General features: G+C 44.2%; 1 protein-coding gene across 1 annotated transcript in view; it reads left to right on the top strand.

Moving 5' to 3' along the window:
• Positions 1-22,175, top strand: part of TRPV4 (transient receptor potential cation channel subfamily V member 4) — a 1,138,869-nt gene that overhangs the window by 739,855 nt on the left and 376,839 nt on the right. The gene's annotated exons all lie outside the window — the stretch shown is intronic.

The following is a 22,175-nucleotide window of genomic DNA, read 5'->3' on the forward strand; positions in this document are numbered from 1 at the left end:
CCTTCATGAAGAATTGGCAGGTTTTTGGTGGATCTTGTTTGATGGCAGGTAGTTTCTGTCTGCCTTCTTTCTCAAGGGCAAACTTGATCACCGGGGTTAGAGGGCAGCAGTGCATTATGGGAGGGGAGGCGCTTGAGCTAAGCTGTTGTCTAAGTGTGCCGGCGCGGATCCGATGTCTGGTCCTAGACCCATATGTGATGAATGGCGACTACGGATAACACAGATACCAAGTTATGGTGAGTACATAACTATCATTATCAAATCTTCCAGATGCTTGGAGGAATTCACTAACTTAGTTTGCAACTACATAGGATTACACAGTCTACAAAACTTATATTACTCTTGGCAATATCTGCACACACAGCTACTTAACTAGAAGTGTCCAGGTATTTAATAAGTAAGAAAATGAAGTCTCTAAACTCCTTCCACAGGCCATGAACAGTATAGTTGTGTAATGGGTAGGGTTTTCTTCTGCTACAGGAGTTTACAGGCATACTTGTGCAGTCTAGCTGCATCAAAACTTCAAATCCCCGATCACCACGATAAACCGATGTGTTGTATAGTATAACATGCAAGAGCAATGTATGCCTGCCAACACAACCAAACTTCCGAAATGTGCTAAATATTAAAGTACTCAAGTCCTACCTGCAATCACTCACAGTACTTGGGTAGGAACTGTATATCATCAGTACATCCACCTACCCTGCTGTGATCATAAGACAGTCAATTGAAATAAAGGTATATAAATAAAAGCTGCTCCAGTCATGAGCATTACAATGATGATTTTTTATGGATTGCTCTTTGTCATGTCTGTGGAGTAACATATAGGGAGGTATTGTCCTCTGCCATTAGGGTTGATCGGTCAATTCAAGTGTTTCTATTTTACTTTCGTTTTGTGGTACTTGCTTGTTTTAGTCGAGCTACATAGTGGTGAGCATTCTACATATACCCTGTGCTGATTTCAGAGCTGCTGAGATAATCTACAAAATTGTCATTTTTTTCAATTTATTCTAACTTATGTTGCACTTGCATTTGATAAATGGTGCTATTTTATTAACATGCATTACATCTGCACTGTATTTTTTCACTGTTTTACTGTTAAACTGTTTAATTAACTGAGTGTGAACTGTTTTGCTGTTTATATTTAAGTGTGTATCTGTTCACTCCTCCTGTGTTAAATCAATGTAAACAGAGTTTAAATATCTTTAGCATAGTCTGGTTACAGGTTTTGCTGTATCCAGATCTGTTTGTGCAATTCCTGTGTTTCCTGCTATGCCATCTTGTGTTAACTGGGGCCTACCTACACTTAGTGTTGTAAGTGAACTGGTTGGAGGTGCTCTGGCTAGGGTGTTTGGCTAGGAGGTTAGGGATAAGAGTTGATGGTTAGGGATAAGAGTTGATTGGTCAATTCCAGTGTTTCCATTTTACTTTTGCATTTGTGGTGCTTAAGCTCCATGTTTGCACGGGTTTTCACTTGTTTGCACATCACACACCACTGCTGCACTGTTTTAACCCTTTGTGAGGTGTCTCAGTTGCAGTTTATCCTTACCAGCACTCCTGTGTAAGTGAGGCCCTCCCTTGCAACTACTGCATTGTTTTTATCCAGACCTACTCTCCTCAGATAGTACCCACTCTCCTCTCTTCCAGATTCTGACAACCATGGAAAGACAATTTCCTGTTATTTCTCCTGCTAGTCTGGTTGATATGGGCAACCCGCTGCTACTACCATCTAAGAACACAATATGTGAGAGATTCAGTTACATTAAGAACCTAGAATCCTTGCTGTCTCAGTCAGAAGCCAACACATCTGGCACTAGAAGGTTATCTGCTCAAATACCACACCTCTAACACCACCCACACCTGTACAACACACTCCCACATATGTGAATGTTCTCAACAAAAACATACCTAAACAAAAGAGACCTCCGAGGCAAAAACACACACAAACATCACAACCCACAGCACCAAGCACCACACATAGTATGCATGCCTGTGTCTTACAGCCTGTAAGGCCCAGCCACAAACCCAACATACTAGTCATAGGAGACTTTATTGTGAGACACACAGATGTGCCCCTCAACAGGCTAGCCAAGGAGAAAGTCACTGTAAGTTGCTTGTCAGGTGCTGGAATCTGCCGTGTCATGCACGCACTCATGTCTGTCAACAACAAGTACTGTTATTACTCTGTCATAGTCCATGTTGGCATGAATGATGAGACGTACCTCTCTGGACTATATGAAGAGAGACATGATTGAGCTCACTGAATATGTGTCCCAGGCAGGTATGCCCTAGCCTTAAGCAGCATCCTGCTGTCACCTAGAATGATGCCTCAGTACTAACAGGAAATGATTGACTTTAGCAATTGGCTTAGATTTTCTTTGTGTTTCACTGTTGCAGTCATCACACTTGGGTTATCCTGCCAGGAGTAGCCCTTAGTCGGCCCGAATACCAGAAGCTTAGTATTTCTGTGTCGGTTGCTGTCGCTCCAGGACTGCCGTCAGGTCGTCAGTGGTAAAATCAGGCAACCAACGCCATTACATCAGTATTTCTTGCTGAGCAGTCCGAAGCAGAAGCAGTTTGCATGAGTGCCAGTCGGCCGCTACCTGAGTTTCGTCTCCAAATTGAAGCTGAAGTCTTCTAAAGCTAAGTACTCCATTGGGGATCCTTTTTTCTTGCTCTAACCTTTGTCAGAAAAAGTTAACAGTTGTCTCACCTGTAGAAAGCAAGTACCACACCGAGACTTCCATTCTTACTGCGTCACCTGTTTAGGCCCAGACCACGATGTCCCCCACTGTCACTTTTGTGCTTTGTTCAACACCAGAACTATACGTCATCGGGCCCTTATAGTAGCTAAATATTTTTGCTCTCAATCTCCATATTCCAAAATGGCTTAGAGAAGCCATCCGACTACCGATCTTCTGAAAAATTGTAAGGATAAAGACAGAGACAGACCGCATAGGTCCAAAACTGCTGACGACGCTTCCATTAAGCTAGTCACCAGTTCGCCGGTCCTCAGAGAGGTGCTTTCGCAGCCCCTGATGCCCGCTTCTGAGGATTCGCAGGCCACTACCTAGACCCGTTCGGATGCCACAAGACTCTTCTTTGACTAAGGATCCTGCGGATGTCTCTACCTTGGATGGGTCCGGAGCCGCTGAGCAGGCACCGGCTTCCAAGGAAGCTTTTCGCACTACCGATACTCGACACAAACCGACGACTTCTTTCACGTCTTCAGTTCTTTCTAAAAATACAGAGTTTCTAAGGGCCAGGATATGAACCACGCCTAAATAAACGACCCAAGCTCAGGCACCTGCTCCCGTGCCTCAATCTCTAATGCTTAATATGGCAGAAGACCTTATCATGCTTATTAGAGGAAGCCAGCCTACCACTTCCAAAAGAAAGAAACTTGTCCCCAGCAGTTTTATCTGACCAGGAGACTGATGACTCTGAGGTTTCTGAATGTGAAAACATGCAACCCCTATCTGCTTATGAGTATTCAGATGGAGAGGAATACATTCCTTCTGCCTCTCCTCCAGAGGATTTTTCATTTGGTGAAACCCTACATACTTTAAGGGAGTATTTCCAATGGAAATGTCAGGACTATCCTCAATCCAAAAAGAGACTCAGGGAATTCTTAGACTTAACCACAGCACAAACCTGTAGCCATTCCTCCTGTCTTGGATGTTGTGGATGATGTCTTTCTGGAATCCAGTTTGACTCTTGACACACTTCCTCCTGCTCCCAGGAAACCTGATGGGTATTACAGAGTCCCTGACTCTCACAAATTTCTTTTCAAAAAGCCCAAGGACCTAAAGGAATAAAAGCAACCACAGCTAAGAATCCCACCCCCTCGGACAGGGATTCCTGAGCTTTAGACAAATGGGGTAAAAAAAGTATAAACCTCTGCAACTCTTGTCATTGGAGCAGTATATTGTCAGTTCCACATGCTGAAATACCAGCAACATGCCTCAATCTCAAATGCTTAATACGGCAGAAGACCTTATCATGCTTATTAGAGGAAGCCAGCTTACCCCTTCCAAAAGAAAGAAACTTGTCCCCAGCAGTTTTATCTGACCAGGAGTCTGATGACTCTGAGGTTTCTGAATGTGAAGGCATGCAACCCTTATCTGCTTATGAGTATTCAGATGGAGAGGAATACATTCCTTATGCCTCTCCTCCAGAGGATTTTTCATTTGGTGAAACCCTATGTACTTTAAGGGAGCATTTCCAATGGGAATGTCAGGACTATCCTCAATCCAAAAAGAGACTCGGGGAATTCTTAGACTTAACCACAGCACAAACCTGTAGCCATTCCTCCTGTCTTGGATGTTGTGGATGATGTCTTTCTGGAATCCAGTTTGACTCCTGACACCCTTCCTCCTACTCCCAGGAAACCTGACGGGTATTACAGAGTCCCTGACTCTCACAAATTTCTTTTCAAAAAGCCCAAGGACCTAAAGGAATAAAAGCAACCACAGCTAAGAATCCCACCCCCTCGGACAGGGATTCCTGAGCTTTAGACAAATGGGGTAAAAAAGTATAAACCTCTGCAACTCTTGTCATTGGAGCAGTATATTGTCAGTTCCACATGCTGAAATACCAGCAACATACCATGGAACTCCTCAAGCAAAAATTATCTACCTTTCCTGCTTGTGCAGAAAATAAAGAAGTACAGGAGCTTATGCATTCTGCAAGCCGAGTTACTAAACACACTTTGCAATGTGGCTTTGACACCCTAGAAGCATCTTGAAGGGCAGCAGTCACAGGGTCTGTACTTAGAAGGCATGCTTGGCTTAAGGAACAGACCTTGCCAGACCATGTCAAATCAAAACTATTGGATGCACCATTGAACAAAGACAATTTGTTTGGCACCAAGGCAGAAAAGGTCTTAAAAAAGATGGAAGAAAAAGCTAAATCTATGCAGAAAGTTAAAGACTTCCTACAGGTCCAGCCTCTGAGGTTCAGTAGGCATCCCGCTCACCAGACTGAGTAAAGAGAAGGTCACAGTAAGCTGCCTGTCAGGCGCTAGAATCCGCCACATAACGCAAGCACTCAGGTCTCTCAACAGCAGGTACAAGTACGACTCAGTCATTGTCCACGCTGGTGTCAACGACCTGAGACGTACCTCCTTGGACTACATGAAAAGGGACATCGAGGAGCTCTCTGATTATGTAGCCCAGGCAGGTATGACCCTGACCTTGAGCAGTATCCTACCTTCACCTAGAATGATGCCACAATACAGTGATAAGATGATCAGCTTTAATAATTGGCTTAAATTCTGGTGTCATTCAAAAGGGATCCAATGTCTGTCTGCCTGGGATGACATGCTGGACAAGCCACGCTGCTTCCATGAGGGCGGCTTGCACCTGTCACCCTGGGCTTCAGATATTGGCAAAGGCTCTTGCCACCCCATAGTGCCTTTTTAGGCAAGGCTCAAATTCTAAACCTACCACCCTAGAACACCAAAAGGAAAAAACTAAGGGTAATGCTGCTCAATGCCAGAAGTCTCAATCTCAAGATGCACGCTTTCGAGGCCCTTCTCAATATGGAGAACATCGATGTCTGTGCTGTGACAGAAACCTGGTTCAAGGCTCCTGAGAGCACCCCAGCACTAACAGGTTTCACCTCATATCATGCGTTCCGCCCCAAAATCCGGACAACACCAAGAAAGGAGGGTGTCCATATTCATAAAGGACACCCACACCTCAAGGTTGGTGGCAGCATGATGCATCGGAGACCATCCAGGTGCAATTAACCATAGGCAAGACTGCTCTGCAATTTGTAGCATGTTACAGGCCACCCTCTCAAACTCAGGAACCTCACATGGCCTTCCTGAAAACATTGGAGGGGATAAATGTATCTCCAAACACCATCATACTAGGTGACTTTAACTACCCTAATATAGACTGGGAACACTACTCAAGCCCGAACACTCTAACCCAAAGATTCCAGGAGTTCATAAACTCAAATGCCATGGAACAACTAGTCACCATCCCCACAAGAGGAGAAAACATACTTGATCTCATCATCATGAACATGGGATCACAATGTTCAACACCAGAAGTATACCCCTCACTGGTGAGATCAGATCATAAACAATCTCGCTGGAGGTCCTCATCCCGCCCCCACCTGAAACAAAAAAGACCACAGTGAAAAACTTTTCAAAAGCCGATTTCACACTTCTAAAAACTAGTGTGATCTCCTTTAAGGCCCCTGAGCCAGTGGTAAACATTACTCAAACCGCTGAATCACTTACAAATGCCTTCTACCAGCACCTACAGGACTGCATGGATCAGGCAATCCCAAACAAAACTAAGACTCTCTGTACCAAAGGCAAGCGTCCAGTCTGGTGGACCCCAGCCATAAACAAGCTCTACAACAAAAGGAGGAAGCTACTACAAGATAGAGCAAAATCCTTGAAAGGTAAGACACCTTTGATCATTATAAGTAAAAACTAAGAGCTCTCATAAAATCATCCAAGGCAAATTTTGAGAGAAAAATCGCCAAGGACTCTAAAGAGAATCATAAGGCCTTCTTTAGCTATGTTAGAAACCTAGGAGGAAACTCCCAGATATGCTCAGAATTAGTTCAAAATGATGTGAAAATTACTGAACCCACACACATTGCCAACATACTGGCTGACAGGTTCAGTGCAAACTTGCCCTCCCCAAAGGAGAGATATCTATTCCAGGGATTGTAGCCCCCAAACATCTCCAACGCCCAGGTGAGAACTGCCCTCACTAAGGCAAAAACACAGCATCCATGGGACCGGATGGTGTCCCCGGCTGTGTGCTTCATGAACTCAATGAGGAATTAAACCCACAGTTAGGACAGCTGTTTAATCTTAGCCTCACCTCAGGATACATACTCCAAGGAGTGGCGCAGCGACTGTGGTCCCACTTCATAAGGGCGGTGCCTCCACAGACCCTGGAAATTACCGCCCCATTAGCTTGACAAGCCTTATCTGCAAAGCCATGGAGATCATAATGGAACTCATAAATAAAGACATAGGGAACTTGCAGACTTTGGATCCAACTCAGTTTGGCTTTGTCAAAGGCAGATCCTGCCTCTTAAACTTGGTTGACTTTTTGAGACAGTCACCAAGGCCATTGATGAGGAAAGGCAGTCCATACAGCCTACCTCGACCTGGCAAAGGCCTTGACACAATACCCCACTCAGGTATCATCGAAAAACTCATCAGCTTGAATGTAAACCCATACATCACAAGATGGGTTGCAAACTGGCTAAGTGACAGAACCCACAGGGTCAGAGTTGCTGGAGCCATGTCAGACTCAAAGCCTGTCACAAGTGGTGTCCCACAGGGCTCAGTCCTGGGTCCACTCTTGTTCGGCATCTACTTTTCTGAAGTACAAGCAAACACAGGAGGGTTATGGCTGACAAAGTTTGCAGATGACTGCAAACTGGGCGCCTAGTGAAAACACATCTGACACAGATATCCTCCAGAAGGGCCTCACAGAAATGGATAACTGGTGCCAGAGCCATGGCCTGAAGTTAAACGCCAAAAATGCATAGTCATACCCTTTGGGAAAAACAAGGCTACCCCTAGCTACCATATAGGTGGCAATCCACTGAGCACAGAAAAAGTCATCAGAGATCTGGGGACCCAGGTTGACAGTAGCCTTCGTTGGACACTCATGTTGCTGAAGTAGTTAGGAAAACCTTCTATATCACCCACCTGATCATGAAGGGATTCACATCTAGATCAAGGAGGTCATCGTCCCCTGTACTCATCACTTATTAGACCTATGATTGAGTACAATGCCCGTTCGAATGTATCTGACCAGACACCTGCTGCAGCTTGAAAGGCCCCAAAAGTTCCTCACCAAAAGGATAAAGGGTCTCAAAAATATGTCTTATGCTGCCCGACTGAAAGAACTCCAGCTCTATTCAGTCTCATACCGCTTGCTCAGAGGTGACCTGTGCCTGACATATAAGGCCATGTCAAACCCAGATTTGATGAATATACTTCACCTCAAAAAATCTAGATCCCTCAGAACCACAACGGCCGGAAACTTAAACCTTGACACGGTTATAAATAGAACGTGCTGGAGGGACAGATTCATCACCCAGAGACTCCCTATGCTGTGGAACAAAATCCCGGTACATGTGAGGCAGAGCACCTCTCTGGTCTTGTTCAAGAGGAATCTTGACCAATGGATGGGAGATTGCAGATATACCCCAGGGATTACTTCAGCATCACTGCTTGACAGAGGCACAGCAAAATGATAGGCATAGTTTTTATTCAAACTAAAGGGGTGGCGAAAGCCACATAACTATGGGCTAGGCTTATAAATGCCCTTGGGCAGATAGCCTAGTATGAACCTATGAACCTATTACCCCTTCAAATACTGGTCCTTTCTGGCCCCCTCCTGGCCAGCTCAGACAAGACCTAGGGGAAGCAAACCCCCCCCCCCCCCGACAGCAGTCCCAGAAAATGCAGAGATCTAAGCAATGGAGTTCCTCCACTTCAAAAACAGGGAGTGCTAAGCCACCCCCTTATGGAAAGAACTCACAGTGACTTTATGCCCACTTGCTTGTGCCCCTAGGAGAAAAACTGTCCTCCCATGCAAAAAACTGGGCCTCTATTACCAATGACCGATGGGTTCTCAACATAGTGTCCCAGGGATACAAATGTTATTTCCACACTCTGCCAACCCCAAAAGGGGTTCCCAGATCTTCCTCCAAACCAGTGGGCAGAGGCCAAAACACAAGTAAATTCCCTGCTCTCCATGAGGGCAATACAGCCTGTTCCTGCAGACCAGATAGGCCAAGGTTTCTATTCAAGACTTTTTCTGGTACCCAGAAAAGAGAAGCACCTGGCGCCCAATCCACAATCTATCAATTCTAAACACCTTCCTGGTGATACCAAAATTCAAAATGTTCACCCCCCCAGCAGCTTCTTCCTACACTTTCCAAGGATGCTTGGTTAGCCCCACTAGACCTAAAAGGGCCTGTCTACACATCCCAATCATGGATTCTTGCAGGAAATATCTATGTTTCATGGCAGGATCTATGCACTTTCAGTTCTCTGCACTTCCCTTTGGCTTATCCACTGCTCCCAGAATTTTCAGAAAATGCCTGGCTCCAGCCATTGCTTTTTGCAGACAAAGGAATATTCAAATTTACCCCTACTTAGACGACTGCCAGATTCAGGCAGACAGTCAGGAGAAGCTGTTACAGCACCTGACCTTTGTAAAGGACCTACTGACCTCCCTGGGGTATACTATAAATGAAAAGAAATCAAAACCAGTCCCCCACAAAAAGTTGTATTCCTGAGAGCAAGCCTGGACACAGCCTCCCAGATGGCATTCCTTACTCCAGAAAAACAAGCCTACCTGACAGGCTACTTCTCTCAACTAGCCACCAGAACCCAGTTATCCGCAAGGAAAATCTTGCAAGCTCTAGGGTTCATGGCCTCCTGTGTTCTACTCATTCCATATGCCAGACTGCATATGAGGAAATTATAATGGTACCTAAAAAGCCTTTGGTGTCAACACTCTCAGGACCTGGAAACTGTCATACCTATAATACCCTGTCTAAGGAAAGATTTTCTTTGGTGGGCAGCAGCATTCAACCACAACAAGGGTCTTCCCTTCTCAGAACCCCACACTGCCCAGACCTTAACCACAGATGCATCAGATTATGCTTGGGGTGCACACCTGGATGGCAGGTGCATTCAGGGCCATTGGAACCCAAATCAAGTACATCTGCACATCAACCAAAAAGAGTGGCCTCTAGTGATCAAAACAGACAACACCACAGTGATGTCGTATATCAACAAGCAGGGAGGACCTCACTCTTATCCTCTCTGCAGGCTTGCCATGACCCTTTGGCACACGGCTTCAGCCATGCAAATTCACCTGCTAGCACAATTCCTGCCAGGCTCCCAAAACTCACTGGCAGACAATTTAAGCAGAAACCTGCTCAACCCACATGAGTGGCAGCTAGACTACAGAACCTTCAACCTTGTAACCCAGAAATGGGGCACCCCGAAGGTGCACCTCTTTGATTCTCACAACAATTACCAGCTCAGCAAATTCTGCACCAGAGAACCTTACAGAAAGTCCTGGAAAGTGGATGTTCTTTCCCTCCAGTGGGTAAACCTCTCAATCTATGCATTTCCCCCTTTACCTCTAATTTCAAGGGTACTGCTCAAAATAAGGGAGGAAAAACCAAGGGGAATCTTGATTGCCCCAGACTGGCCACACCAGCGCTGGTACCCACTGTTGCACAGCCTGTTACCCCTGCCACCATGGCACCTACCTCAGATCCCAACACTGCTGACCCAGAAGAATGGAGAATTCATTCATCCACAATTGCAGACCCTGAACCTGGCAGCCTGGCTTATTCCCTGACCTCTCCTCCTGCTGCCAGCCTAAGCAAACAAGTCCTGGATGTTATACATGAGGCCAGATGCCCCATTACTAGAAAATCCTATGCTGACAAGTGGAAAATATATTGCACCTGGATCCAGTCTAAAGGAGCGATAACAGCACAGCCCTCCCTACCACTCATCCTTGATTACCTAGCAGACCTACTACATAGGGGCCTTTCCTTCTCTTCCATTAAAATTCATGCCTCTGTCATCTTGGCTCATTACAGCACAAAGCCACCTCTCTTCTCTCACCCTCTCATCAAACAGTTCCTAAGAGGGGCTAACAATTTAAGGCCACCCAGAAGAGCTCATACCCTAGCTTGTGACCTTAACTTTGTGTTGGAAAAGCTCACACTACCCCCTTTGAGCCTGCAGCTTCAGCAGAGTTAAAATTCCTCTCTCGGAAAACAGCCTAGCTTCTGGCCTTCACTTCAGCTAGAAGAGTTTCAGAGCTACAAGCTCTCATGGCTGTAGAGCCCTTCATCATTTTCCATGCTGACAGGGTCTCCCTCAGGACTAACCCATCCTTCATGCCTAAAGTGGTGTCCAGTGTGGCTCTCAATCATTCAATTAATTTGCCCACCTTTTCCCCTAACCCACAAAACAAGGGGGAAAGGATTCTGCATTCTCTAGATGTGCACAGACAGCTCAGATTCTACCTGGATAGGACTAAATCTTTTAGGAAAACTGACCAATTGCTTGTCAGCTTTGCAGCAGGGAAAGAAGGCAAGGGTATATACAAACAAACAATCTCCAAATAGCACACTGCATACATTTCTGCTACAAACACCATGGGAAACCATCCCCTAAGGGAGTCAGAATGCATTCCACTAGGGCAACCTCCACCTCTGCAGCTTTTCTCAGAGGGGTCCCTAAAAGGGACATCCTGGAGGCTGCAACATGGACTTCTATTCATACCTTCACCAAGCACTAACACCTGTCTATCTTCTCCAAATCCAGGGCAGGTTTTACAATCGCAGTCTTGCAGGGCATCCTAGCCAGCCCTCAGTCTTCTTGACTGCCTCCACCCTTTTCTTTAGCTTTGGGAATTAACCCAAGTGTGATGACTGCAACAGTGAAACACTAAGAACATAGTACAGTTGTGTACACTTACCATAATTGTAGATGTTTGAGTGTATTCACTGTTGCAGTCCTGGTTTCCCACCCTCCATCCCTCTTGTCTCTCTCTCTTTCCCTCTTCCTCACTCAGTACAGGGAAATGTTGGTATTTACTTTCTACTGGTGGTGTTCTTCCACTATAACCTAGCTCCCTAGTCGGGGGCTCCTGACATTTGGGGCAAGAAAAATTGATGCAATGGCGTTGGCTGCCTGATTTTATACCACTGACGACCTGACGTCAGTCCTGGAGTGACAGCAACTGACGCAGAAATACTAAGCCTCTGGTATTCAGGCCGACTGAGGGCTACCCCTGACAGGATAACCCAAGTGTATTGACTGCAACAGTGAATACACTCGAACATCTACATTTATGGTAAGTGTACACAACTGTACTTTTCTGGTGTCATTCCAAGGGGATCCAGTACCTGACAGCCTGGGAGGACACGATTGACAGAGTATGATTCTTTGCCAGACATGACCTTTGTCTGTCTCCCCTGGGCCTCAGCCTTCTGGCAAAGGCTTTTTCCTCCCCCACAGAGCCTTTTTTAGACAAGTCATGAGGACAAAATTACCAACATGAAAAATTCTTCTAAATGAAATTTAACGATCATGCTGCTAAACTCTAGGAGTCTTGACATGAAACTGCATTCATTGCAAGCATTCCTCGCCCAGGAAGATGTTGACATTTGTGCAGTCACTGAAACCGTGCTCAAAGCTGTGGAGAGCATCCCAGCCTTACTAGGTTACTCTTCCTACCATACTTTCAGACCCCAAATAGAGGGCTACAAAGCGAAAGGAGGTGGAATTTTAATATTTATCAAAGAAATACACACCTCCAGGCTGGTCAAAACAGTATGCCGCACAGGAGACACTCCAGGTGCAGTTAACTGTTGACAAAACATCTATTCAAATCATAGTTAGCTACAGACCCCCAACCATGACCCAGGACACCCACTCCACCTATCTGGACTTACTTGAATCCATCAAGATTCAATCCTCTACCCTGGTCCTGGGTGACTTTAATTATGCAACCATAGAGTGGAAGACCTATTCTAGCCCAAACATGAATGCCCAGAGATTCCTCGACTTTGTCAATGCCAATGCATTGGATCAGCTGTCGACACCTCCACAAGAGGTAAGTATATCCTGGACTTGGTACTAACCAACATGAGTAGGCACTGTAGCACCTCTACAGTGTAATCCTCCTTGGTAAGATCCGACCATAAAGTGATCACTTTAGAAGTCACCATCTCCCCTGATCCCCCCCCCCCCCCCCCGCCAGGGTCAAACAAAAAACTTTTCCAACGCTGACAACAACCTCCTGAGAGCAGGTATAAGCAGCTTCACAGCCACCATCCCTTCAGTTGGAACTAACACAAGTGTCCAAGCCTACACCAGAAAACTATATGAGCACCTACATAGCTGTACGGACTGCCTTTATTAAATATTGTGTCAATATTTTATGGAATGATTTTGAAATGCAGATTGTGTAGCTAGAGAGTTGTTGAAATGCTAAGTATGTTTTTCAAGCTTACTTCATGTTAGAACAACTACTATAGTACAGGACTTGATTTTAAGGAAGCCCGATATCCATTAGAACTAATTACACTATTAGTACAGTTATTCTTGGAATGCTTGCCAAATCTAATGCGTTAAGTCTCCTATTGCTAGATCACCATGTCAACAGTGAAGGACTCATGATGGTGAAAGGAACTGTTTGCTTTAGTTGAAATTTTCATGATGGTAAAAGTCAGTGTGAGCTCCACAGGCCACAAATGTTCTTTAAGAGCTAAGTCAACTAAAAAAAGATACTTCTGTTTTTTTTTTTACCGAAATTTAAAAAATAAGATTCAATTTTGACTCATACTGAAATATTGTATAATTTAGGGAGGTTAAATAGGTAAATAAGGTTATTTCAGTTTGAACATGTATCAAATTACATCTAGGGAAGTACACAGATATGAGAAAGATTTAACAAGGAGAGTGATAAAAGAAGAGAAATTCAAGCTTATTACATAGACTGAAATGGAGATAAAGTGCATTACATTACAGAGCTGATAACTTGTTATATGATGTAATACAAATAATGAATTGTTTATATGATAAACTTTATAGGAAAATGGAAACAGTGGCTAGGTCCATTTTTATAGAAAGACATCTGATATACCTTTCCATAAAAATAGTCCCATCCACTTTTTCAAAAAAAAAATTCCCATAAGGCTTTATTTGTGTCAGTTTAAGCTGCTTCCTGTAACTAAATTGTGTAGGGTTTGATTCCTTCAACCTCCATTTGCCTACTGTGTGACTCTCAGCAAGTCACTTAGTGTTCACAGGTTGTCCCTGAAAAGGGGCACTTGTGTCCAGTGGGCTTACCCCATTAGCAAATGTATAAAGGAAAATAAAGGAGGCAGCTAATTGCTTTTATGATTTATTTTTTATGTGTAAAAAGATATGGACATCCTGATTAACCATTTGATAATACCTATTCTGTGTTACTCATTTATGCAGTGAGCGCGATATGGAAAATACATTGTTTATTCAGTTAGCCTGATATGTGTAATTATATAACTCCTTATTTAGTAACTTTTTGAAGCACAGTGTGGTGTGATAAATAACACAAGTGTTAGGTGAAGCAGATATATTCTTAGGTCCATAGGTATTTACTAGGCTATTGATCTGTGAGGCTCGTAAGAACCCTAGTCTTACATTCCCAAGGTAGTTTATAGCCCTTATATTTTGCATACATGTAACTCAGAAATGGGCCAAACAAGGAAAGCTTGGGACAGTCAGATGTTTTCCCTATCCATGAGGGACAGGGATGTTACACTGGGGTTGAATTTGTGGTTTCCCATCCATTCGTCCAAATTATCTTTGAATAGAGTAGGAGTGCTTTGCTTTATGTGGAGTGGAAGATGGTTACACAGAAGTAATATTGTCTGTGATACAAACTTATCCCTCTACATGTACTATTTGTTTTGCAGAAGAGATTGAGATCCCTTGAGCATGTGTTTTTGATACCATTGGACTTGCAAATGAGTAATAGATCTGAAGGAATAGGGTCTGTTTCATCTCTAAATACAAGGTAGAGGTCGCCTATTAGTAATTTGTGTGATATTAAGAAGAGGGACAAGACTTTGAGATGGTCAGCATAGTTTTCAAGATTTAGGCCGTTGATGTTTTTCACGAGAAGACATTGTGGTCATTCGAGATACGACAAGTCTTTGGATAAATGCATACCAAAAGGGGCATTATACTCCATGATCATCTGGTCAGTGCCTGGTACAGTGAAACAATTACTTTCCTGGATCTGGCTGCAGTACTTTTAGATGTAAGCTGTACAATGAAGAAGGGCTTCCTTAGAAGAGTGGGTATGTACTAATCAAAGGACAGTTCATAGTAAACATAGGTTGTTCTTCGTGTTTCACTGTTGCAGTCATCACACTTGGATTATCTGCCTGCAGGTAGCCCTCACTCGTCCCGAATACCAGAGTCTTGGGATTTCTGCATCGGATGCTGTCACCTCTTCTATGATGTCAGGTCGTCAGGGGTATAAAACATGCAGCCGACACCATTACATCAGTCTTTTTTGCCGAGAAGGAGCCCGAAGCAGAAGCAGTTTGCAAGTGCCCATCGGCCGCTACCTGAAATTTTAGTTTTTCCAGTTTCAGACCTGAAGTCTTCTAAAGCTAAGTACCTCGTTGGGGATTCTTTTTTCTTGCTCTAACCAATGTCAGAAAAAGTTAACAATTGTCTTGCCTGTGGAAAGCAAATACCTCACAGAGATTTTCATTCTTATTCCGTCACCTGTTTAGACCCAGACCACAACGTCCCTCGCTGTAGGATTTGGGTCTATATTAGATCATCAAAGTGTTAATACTTTGAATGGTCTAATATTGACCCGAAAACAGTGAACGCTGAAAATAGCGAAGCTGCAGATAACTTTATTTTTTCCTAGGGAAAGAAGTCGGTTGTCCGTTTCTGTGGCTTTGCTATTTTCAGCACTGTGGTGGAAAGTTACGGGTTGGGTTCAGGTAAGTGTGCAATTGAGTGGACGTTAGGGTTAGGGCGGGGTATGTGAGTTAAGGTTAGGGTGCGGGTGAGGTGAGTGTGCGATAGTGACAGACTTTAGGGTTAGGGCGCTGGTGAGGTGAGAGTGCGATAGTGATAGAATTTAGGGTTAGGGCGGGGTATGTGAGTTAGGGTTAGGGCGTGGGTGAGGTGAGTGTGCAATAGTGATGGACCTTAGGGTTAGGGTTTGGGTTAAGAATAGTGGATAGATAGTACTGTATGTACAGTTTAGTGTAGTGTTAGATGTAGGATTTTAAGTGTATGTGTGTGGATTGCTGTTTTTTTGGTGTGCTTGTGTTGTTTGTGTGTTTCTCGGAACAGTGAATTTTTTCCCAGGGAAAAAATTTGCTGTTCTGAGCTTTCGATGTTTTTAGATTTCGTGGTTAGAAGTTTGTGGTTGTTGTATTCGATGATGTGCTGTTTCATTGAACTGATATAGACCCATCAGTTTTGTGCCTTAACGTCTGAACCTTTCGTCATCAGGCTGTTTTTGTAGCTAAATTCTTTCACTCTCGTTCGCTGTATTCCGGAATGGCTTCGGTAAACCATCCGACTATCGATCTTCCGAAAAAGCACAAAGACAGAAACAGACCGTATAAGTCAAAAACTGCCGACAACGCTTCCGTTAAGCTAGTCGCCAGTCCGCCAGTACTCAGTGAGGAGCCTTTGCAGCCCCTGATGCCCGCTTCTACAGATTTGCAGGCCTCTGCTGAGACCCATTCGGATCCGGTATGCCGCAAGATGCTTCTTCGACTATGGAACCTGTGGATGTCTTTACTTTGAATGGGTCCGGAGCTGCTGTGCAGGCACCAGCTTCTGAGGGTGTATTCCAACCTACCGATATTCGTATTAAACCGACAACTTCATTTTTAACTAAAACTACTGAGTTTCTCAGGCCCAGAGTTCACCCTATGCCTAGAAAACTGACATCCAAAGTGCATGCTCAAGCTCCCATGCCACAAAAATAAATGCTTAGAATGGCTGAAGACCTTATTACTCTAATTAGGGGAAGCCAGCCTTCCCCTGCTAGAAGACAAAGAATTGAATTTCCTTCTGATTCTACAGACCAGGAGTCCGATGACTCTGACCTGAGGATTCAGATGCAGAGGAATCCATTCCTTCTGCCTCCCCTCCAGAGGATTTTTCTTTTGGTGAAACCCTGCATACCTTGAGAGCATTTCTGCTGGGAATGTCAGGACTATCCTCAGTCCAAAAAGAGACTCAGGGAATTTTTAGACTTTCCTCAGCATAGGCCTCTAGCTATACCCCCTGTCCTGGATATTGTAGATTGTCTTCATGGAATCCAGTCTTACGCCTGACACTTTACCACCAGCTCGTAGAAAACCTGACAGGTACTACAGAGTACCTGACTCTCACAAATGTCTCTCTAAGAATCCTACTGTGGATCCAGAGACATTTTCCCAGGGACCTAAAGGCATTAAGGCTACTACAGCCAAAAACCCTACTCCTTCAGACAGGGATTCTAGAGCTTTAGACAGATGGGGTAAGAAGGTATATACCTCTGCAATTCTTGCCATCAGGGCTTTGAATTGCCAGTTTCACATGTTGAGGTGCCAGCGGTATGTTTTGGAACTATTTAAACAAAAAATGGTGTTACTTCCAGATTGTGCAGAAAATAAAGATTTGCAAGAGTTAATGCATTCTGCAAACCAAGTTAGTAAACATACTTTGCAGTGTGGGTTTGATGCCTTAGAAACATCTTGCAGGGCTGCTGTCACTGGGTGTGTACTAAGAAGGCATGCTTGGCTGAAGGAACAAGTCTTGCCAGACCATGTCAAAGCAAAATTACTAGATGTTCCATTAAATCAAGATCGTTTGTTTGGCACAAAAGCAGAAGTAGTTCTTAAAAAGATGGAAGAAAAAGCTAAATCTATGCAAACTATCAAATATTTCTTACAGGTGCAGCCACCTAGATTCAGTAGGCATTGGCCTTCAAAAGACTGGTCCTTTCCAGTCCCTCTCAGGCCTTCTCAGACCAAACCCAGGGGAAACAGACCACCAAGACTACAGTCTTAGGGTATGCAGATATCTAAATAATGGAATGTTCCCACCTCAAAAACAGGGAGTGGTAAGCCACCCCCTTATGGCAAAAGTTCACCATGACTTTCCAATTATCCTTCCCAGCCATGCCATGCCCAAGTACTTGCACCCCTAGGAGGAAAACTCACCCTTCATGCAAAAAACTGGATGTCCATTACTCAGGACTGATGGGTTCTAAACATTGTATCCCAGGGATACAAATTTTACTTCCACTCACTGCCAACCCTAAGCACGTTGCCAGACCTTCCTCCAAACCATTGGGCAGAGGCTCAAAAGCAAGTACTTTCCCTTCTCCATATCAGGGCTACCTGTTACAGTAGAGCAAAGAGGACAGGGTTTCTAATCCAGACTGTTCCTGGTGCCCAGAAAAGAGAGCTCTTGCCGCCCTATCCTGGATCTATCAATTCTCAACACCTTTCTGGTGGTCCCAAAATTCAGAATGCCTATACTGCAACAGCTTCTTCCTATGCTAGCCAAGGATGCCTGGTTAGTCACCCTAGACTTTATTTATTTAGCCTTGTTTAAAACAAATGACAAAAACAGACAATTATATAGATATGCATCATATACAGTTAGTCTAACAAAACAGATATGCAAAACACAAAGATAGAATTGAATGAGACAAAGAATTTATAGTATAGCCTATTTCTAAGATGTAAATATAGTGAAGAATGGTGGTGCAGATTAAAGTTGAGTCATCAGCATATTGAATGGAGGTATATTCAAGTGTAGGTCATTGATAAAAGATTGAGCCTTGAGGAACACCAATATTTACTGGGAGTAAAGAAGATAGGTTATTGTCCCAAAGCACTGCTTGTTGCCTGTTTTGGAGATAACTCCTAAACCATTGAAGTGCTTGATATTATGGTTAACCATATCAAAGGCTTTTGACAGGTCTATGAACAGGCCATGTTGACAGTTGGCTAGAAGTTTATTTTGTAGAAGGTAGTTGAGAATTTGTTTGTTTATCTTTGATAATGGAGAGTAAGGCAATAGGGCGAAAGTTTGAAAGCTCAGTAGTTTGAATGGCTTCTGTAAAATAATTGTTAAAGGCATCTGGGTTATTAATACCAGACCAAAATTTTGAGGGTTTGTTGACTGGTTTGTTGAAGGTGAAGATAAATCTCTAAGAGTATCTTTCTTGGTGGCATTTCTTAATTGTTTAAAGAGGAGGTGATCAGATGGACATTTGGTAGCTCTCCATTTGGCCCATATTTTATTTCTTAGGATCATTTTTTGCTTAGTTTGTTTAGTTAGCCAAGGGGCAGATTTGGATCTTATCCTAGTAGAGCAAATTTTAAGAAAGTTGATCTGGTGTTAAAGAAGCTTATCTGCACAGCCCCATAAGGGAGTCTTGCAGGAAATATCTACGTTTCAGGGCAGGCTCTATGCACTATCAGTTCTCTGCACTTCCCTTTGGCTTATCTACTGTGCCCAGATTATTCACAAAGTGCCTGGCTCCAGCCATTGCATACTGCAGGTGGAGAAATATTCAAATTTACCCATACTTGGACGATTTCCTGATTCAGACGAACAGTCAGGAATTGCTGCTTCAGCACCTGGCATTTGTAAAAAGACTTCTAACTTCACTGGGATACCTCATCAACGAAAATAAATCACAGCTGGTGTCCAGCCAACAAATTGTATTCCTGGGTGCAAGCTTGAACACAACTTCCCAGATGGCATTCCTCACTCCAGAAAAGCAGGTCCATTTGACAAACTATTTCAAACTAATGACCACCAAAACCCAGCTATCTGCAAAGAAAATACTGCAAGCCCTAGGATTCATGGCCTCATGCATTCTGCTAATTCCATATGCAAGACTGCATATGAGGAAACTTCAATGGTACTTAAAAAGTCTCTGGTGTCAACATTCTTAGGACCTGGAAACAGTAATTCCTGTCATACCTTGTCTAAGGGCAGAGTTCCTTTGGTGGGCAGAGGCCTGCAGCCTCAACGCAGCCCAAACCCTGACAACAGACGCATCAGACTATGCATGGGGGGCTCATATGACAGGCAAATGCATTCAAGGCAAATGGAGCCCAGAACAAATTCTTCTGTATATCAGTCAAAAAGAGATGCTATCTGTACAGAATGTTCTGACAGCCTTCAAATACCTTATCCTTCCAGGACAGCTCCTGATAAAGGCAGACAACACCACAGTTATGTGGTACATAAACAAGCAGGGGGCAACTCATTCTTACCCACTCTGCAGGTTAGCCATGGCCCTGTGGAACACAGCCTTGAGCAACCAAGTGCATCTAAAAGCTCAATTCCTGCCAGGCAAGCAAAATTCACTGGCAGACGACTTAAGCAGAAATCTACTGGACCCTCACGAGTGGAAACTGGAGCCCAACTCATTCAAACTTCTAACCCAAAGGTGGGGAACACCAGAGGTGGACCTTTCTGCCTCCCCCCAAAACCACCAATTGAGCAAATTTTGCACCAGGAACCCTCACAGCAGAGCCTGGAAGGTGGATGCCCTATCCTTTACATGGGAAAACCTCTCAATTTATGCCTTTCCTCCTCTGCCCCTCCTCTCAAAAGTACTACTCAAGATCAAACAGGACAGGCCAAGGGAAATCCTTATTGCACCAGACTGGCCACGCCAGCACTGGTACCCACTCCTACACAGTCTGACAGCAGTACACCCTGTCACCTACATCAGACACCTTCACTGCTGTCTCAACAGGAGGGACAGATTATGCATCCACAGCTACAAACCCTTAACCTTGCAGCATGGCTTATCCCCTGAATACACCACCAGCAAACAGGTGCTGGACATCATCCTTGAGGCCAGAAGGCCTAGTACTAGGAAATCCTATGCTGAAAAGTGGAAAAGATATTGTTCTTGTAGTTGGTCTCAAGGAAAGGACATAGCTGTGCCCACCTTACCTCAAATCCTTGATTACCTAACAAATCTGCTCCACAGAGCCCTATCCTTTTTATCCATTAAGATTCATGCCTCTGCCATCTCAGCTCATTATTATACTGAGCCACCTCTCTTTTCTCACCCTCTCATCAAACAGTTCCTGAGAGGATCTAACAATTTAAGGCGCCCTAGGAGAGCTCCTACCCCGGCCCGGTGCCTTAACGTTGTACTGGAGAAGCTCCCACCTCCCCCTTTTGAACCTGCTACTTCAGCAGAGTTAAAATTCCTCTCTTGGAAAACAGCCTTAGTTCTAGCTATTACTTCAGCAAGAAGAGTGACTGAGTTACAGGCACTAACGGCGGTGGAACCCTTCATTATTTTCCTTGCTGACAGGACTAACCCATCCTTTATGCCCAAGGTGGTATCCAGTATGGCTTTAAACCAATCCATTCATTTGCCAACCTTTTTCCCCAATCCTCAGAATAAAGGGGAAAGGATCCTGCACTCCTTGGACGTGCACAGACAGCTCAGGTTCTACCTTGACAGGACTAAGCCTTTCAGAAAATCTGACCAGCTGCTAGTCAGCTTTGCTACAGGGGCAGAGGGCAAGGCCATTTCAAAGCAAACCATTTCCAAATGGATAGCACACTGCATCCATTTCTGCTATAAGCACCATGGAAAACTTACCCCTCAGGGGATCAGAATGCCTTCCACTAGAGCTACTTTAATCTCTACAGCATTTCTCAGGGGAGTCCCTACCAGGGACATCCTGGAAGCTGCAACCTGGAGTTCTGTACACACCTTCACCAAGCATTACCACTTGCCTATCATTTCTAAATCCAGAGCTGGATTTGCTACAGCAGTCTTACAAGGCCTGCTAGCCAGCCCTAACACTTCTTGACTGCCTCCACTCTTCCTCAGCTTTGGGAATCAACCCAAGTGTGATGACTGCAGCAGTGAAACACGAAGAACATTGTACAGTTGTGTACAATTACCATAAATGTAGATGTTCGAGTGTATTCACTGTTGCAGTCCTGGTTTCCCTCCCTCCAGCCCCCTGGCTTTCTCTATCCTTTTTATTGCCATCTTTTATGGCAGGAGTATTTACTTTTTACTGGAGGAGTTCCACACCATGTAATAGCTTCCTATTTTGGGGGCTCCTGGCATCTGGGGCAAGAAAAACTGATGTACTGGCGTCAGCTGCATGTTTTATACCCCTGACAACCTGACGTCATGGAAGAGGTGGCAGCATCTGACGCAGAAATCCCAAGACTCTGGTATTCGGGCCGACTGAGGGCTACCTGCAGGCAGATAACCCAAGCATGATGACTGCAACAGTGAATAGACTCAAACATCTGCATTTATGGTAAGTGTACACAACTGTACTTTCCTCAATCACTGCCTATGGGATCACTTTTTAGGGATTCTTTATAATTCTTCTGATCACTATAATGACCTATTATTTAGCTTGAGAGTAAATTACAAATAAAGAAATACCAGGAATATTTACAAGACAATAAGGTAACAGTAGTGTGCTGCTCCAGTTTCCCTCATTTTCCTTTTTCCTTTAAGTGATGTCAGAAAATTTAACGCTAGTTCTAGTAAACCTGTAGAAGCAGGACTCTGCCATAAAGAAGATTGGAAATCCTGATGGATTTATCT

The sequence above is a fragment of the Protopterus annectens genome, chromosome 4.part0 (genome assembly GCF_019279795.1).
Source record: "Protopterus annectens isolate FY-2018-M chromosome 4.part0, PAN1.0, whole genome shotgun sequence".
Lineage (NCBI taxonomy): Eukaryota > Metazoa > Chordata > Ceratodontiformes > Protopteridae > Protopterus > Protopterus annectens.